The following is a 4,365-nucleotide window of genomic DNA, read 5'->3' as shown; positions in this document are numbered from 1 at the left end:
TATGTCGTGCTTTCTGCGACAAAAGTCGCAGGCTCGACAAAAATCAATGAAATATTCAAAGGATACAATGAAGCTAGCCATATGAAATATTTTTATACGCCCGTTTACGGGACGTATTATGGTATACCGTTGTCCGTCTGTCCGTCCGTCCGTCTGTCCGTCCGTCCATCTGTCCGTCGTCAACATGTCAGACATTAACTCAAAAATGCTTTAACCAATTTGCATAAAACTTTGGTGAATTGTTTATATCTGTTGACGTGAGCTCCCTTTCGTTTTTTAGAAAATTTAAAGTTTTCGGACAATAAGTCAAGAATGCTTTCACCAACTTGCAAGAAATTGTGGTGAATTGTTTATATCTATTGACATGAGCTCCCTTTTGGATTTTTATAAATTTTAGATTTTACGTTTCTGAGTAACAGGGTTTTATTCATAAAAAAAGGGGGGATTTTCCAGTTTTCGGACAAAAACTAAAAAATTCTTTCAGCAATTTCGTATGAAACTTTGGTGAATTGTTTGTATGTATTGATGTAAGCTCCCTTTAGAATTTTATAAATTTTACATTTTACATTTCTGAGTTATGGGGTTTTATTCATTAAAAAAAGGGGTGATTTTCCAGTTTTCGGACAATAACTCAAAAATGCTGTCACCAATTCTCATGAAACTTTGGTGAATTGTTTATATCTATTGATGTAAGCTCCCTTTTTATTTCCATAAATTTCTAATATGACATTGAGAATTAATTGAACTTTATTTGTTTATAGTCTGACAACAGATTTACTAAGTATTGGGGACTATTGCACAACAGCAAGAAATCTTTAATTGAATATAAATTCAATTCATATAACCAATTTCAAGTTCTTTGACTACATTTATTCAGAAACCTATAATATGTCACATATTTAATTACAATCCAAATTCAGACCTGAATCAAGCTTGAATATTGTGTCCATTTTTGCCCCAACTGTTCAGGGTTGGACCTCTGCGGGCGTATCTAGCTGCGCTCAGTGAAGCAGTTTATTTTGTATGTTGTGCACCTCTTTTCTCCTTTCAGTGGCAGGGACTATGTTATATGGTTGGCTGTATCATAACTTGTGATAGGATATAGTTATGCAGTGTTAAATGCCATTCCCAATGGGACACAGATCCCCACGCAACCCCAAATTGATAGGAATAAAATAATTAAATTATTTCACTCAATCTCAACAACAGGACAAAAGTGAAGGAAATCAATCTAAGCATACTAGATTATTTAAGTATGTGATATGTGATAAATATTCAAAAGTGAGATTATTTGATCAAATCTAGCCTTATGATACAATTTCTTGAAAAAGTATTAAAGCAAAATTGAGTTCTTCTACAACATATGGGCAAATGTCTAATTTTCCATTAATAAAGTCCAATAATTCTGGAAAGGCAAAACTTGAATTCGCCAAAAGCAAAATGAGCTTTCTGTAAATTACACTCATACAAAATAAAAGGGAAACACTTGAGGCCAGAGCTGAGGGAAGATATATTCGGTTGTCAAAAGTATACCGGTAAAATAAAACATATGGAATCTTATTTATTATATAACAGTGATATTGCTTTGATAAAAAATTTCATGAAAACAACTGAGTCAATAATCTGAATTTTTTACTAAATATTGTAACATTTCACTTATGCACATTTTAATGTTTATGAGTCTGTCATATTTAAAAATCCTCTTTTTACTACACTTTGGAGCCCATAGTCTGCTAAAGCTTCATTTATTTAATCCTGCATTAGTTCAACAAAAATGTCTGCTAATAATCACTTGAACCACCTGAGTTATTTGGTGGGGTTACCATTCTGTACATGAATATATCTCTCTTAATAAATTTCGTATACATTTTGTAAATTGCTGATTCCAGGTATTAATTTTTTTTTTCTCCAGTAAAATTATTCTTCTGACACGATGTGTTGTGTACTGAAAAAAGAAAATATTTTGTTATTAAATTAAAGTTTGTTAATTCAATCAAGACGTAATGAAGAATGATAATTATAATATATTGTATTTCATTGTTATAGCCATCTATGACCCCAATACAGTCTGCTTAAGTCATTCTCTTATCTGAAAATATGGACAAATACATTAAAACACTTCATTAGGATATAATGCACATCTTGTAAGAGTTACTTCCCTTGTATTGTTTTTAATCATTTAAATTAATTTTAAATTACTGTACCCTTCATTCTTGAAATTAGGTTTTAAATCCAAATGAAACGATATTGACATTTACACAGCATAGATAATAGAATAAAATCTTTAAACTATTAAAAGTATACCATTTGGCCTTAAAGTCCGAATGATTCCTTGGCCTATATCCTATAAATTTTAAGTTCCAATCCCAATTTATTACATTGGCAACTTTCATGTCTAACTGTTAAATGCAGAATATTTTCAGTCTGTTTCCTTATGAAAACAGTTTAAATACCATGTATATTATGTTTTTGTTTCATATTTGGGGGATTGAAATCATAGCACATTGTCAATAACCTACTTTTGTAACCCTAAACAGACAATTTTGGATAACTTACCCTTAATATATTGTAGTCCTATTGTTTTCTGTTAACAAAAATAATTTTGCTTTCAACATCACTGGACATTCCGTTTGATTACTGCTTTCTTGTTGTATGTACAGAATATCATACATGTACAAGTATTTTTGTTTGAATAAAAAAGTCCTCTGTTTTGAATTTTTGATCCATAGTGAACATCTTTCTCCATCCTGTAAATATAAAGCAAATTTACATACAATTACTATTAATGTTTATTTACCAAATTATTCAAAGCAAAATTAAACTTTGCATTGTTATTATCAACACATGAATACAAATTTGCCAAATAAATTACCAAGAAAATACATGTATTTATTTAAGTATTATAGATAAATTATGTCCCCAGCATTTTTGCTCAATACATGTACATAAAAGTTTCAGACAAAGAAAACATTTCAAAAGTCTTGAAAAATAACTTTTAGGTTTAACAAGGAGCAAATTTATGTTATACCAAACCTTTTGATAACATTTTTATATTTAATAGTTTGCATAAACATCATAAGATCATAACATGTCTATTGTACAATGCAAGCTGAAATTTTATACATTTTGGGGGCACTCAAAACCCAGTTTTATTTTAATTTAAATTCTGGAATATTGTTAATGGATTATCATTTCTAAGTAGATTGTTTATATAATCATTGGAAGAATATAACATGTCAGATATAACATGTATAAAGAAATTGTAAATTAATTAGTTTCTGGGGATTCATGTAATGCAAAGCAGCATGTGTACAAGCTTTTCAAATGGGTGGGTGATTGGTTAATTTCAATGTGTAAATTTCTTTTATAATTTTAGAGTTATGATTTAGAGGATGGCTATCTTAATTAATTTTTTTATGGGAAAGATCTGGTACATGTCTATATCATGGTGATAACCGAACATAAAATAAACATTGCTCTGACAAGAGTGCTGACACAGGATTAACATGAATATTCTGTCCAATAAAAAGGAAAGAACAATTGTGTACAGATTGAAAAAAATTAATAAGCCATAATAGTAAAATAAGAAGATGAATATAATGTCCCCTTAAATTCCTTCTACCCACCCACCCACATAAAAATAAAAATTTTCGTACGAGTATGGATAGTGAACACCCCATTGACAGAAACAAGTGCTTGTGATTGATTTCCATTTGTATTATATGTTAATATAGTAATGAAAGTTTTTTTAAATATTAAATTTTGGTGTATATGAAATGGGACGCCTCTGATTTGATAATGGACTTTTGAGTTGAATTTGAGACGGTCAGCAAAATTCATGTGTATTTGGGGGAGAAATTACCCCCTTTTTAGAGAACTTACAGTCGGCATTACACGTGATCATCCGTGCTTTCAAATTTGATTAATTTTGGTCCGCATTTGCTGTTAGAGGTTTACAATGTTCTATTATCTGAGCACGAAGTGATAGCGTGAATATTTTCCAGGGAGATTGTGAAGAACACTTTGAACAGTTTGAAAACGGATGTTGACAACTTGTGTGGGTATAATATTCCAGGAGACAAGGACGGATACCTAAGACCGAAATCCGAATATAATTCACCAATGGTTGGTGTAAATAGTGTATTCAATATATGAAAAGGAAATGATGAAAAATGGGATTTCAATTTTCATGTTTCATATAATTTTACACTTTATTTTTGCCGTTTAAATCATTTTTTGGGATTCCACTTATTTGAAAATAATTAACTCGGTATAACTGAAATAATCCTTTACCTTTTATGTTGTGTGGCAATAAGTTTTAGCATCCAGGAATGTCATAAATGCACCTTTACAGCATGAAATGCC

The 4,365-nt window shown here is 30.4% G+C and overlaps 1 long non-coding RNA gene across 1 annotated transcript; it reads right to left on the bottom strand.

Moving 5' to 3' along the window:
* Window positions 1-1,541: 1,541 nt before the first annotated feature.
* Window positions 1,542-4,067, bottom strand: LOC127737482 (uncharacterized). The gene is made up of 3 exons (XR_007999566.1): window positions 3,883-4,067; window positions 2,557-2,747; window positions 1,542-1,945 (listed from the first exon to the last, which is right to left on the bottom strand). It is a non-coding gene; the product is annotated as an uncharacterized LOC127737482 (long non-coding RNA).
* Window positions 4,068-4,365: the final 298 nt, after the last annotated feature.

This window comes from Mytilus californianus, unplaced genomic scaffold (genome assembly GCF_021869535.1).
Source record: "Mytilus californianus isolate M0D057914Y unplaced genomic scaffold, xbMytCali1.0.p SCAF_4, whole genome shotgun sequence".
Taxonomy (NCBI): domain Eukaryota; kingdom Metazoa; phylum Mollusca; class Bivalvia; order Mytilida; family Mytilidae; genus Mytilus; species Mytilus californianus.
This window is presented reverse-complemented; position numbering and strand designations above follow the sequence as displayed.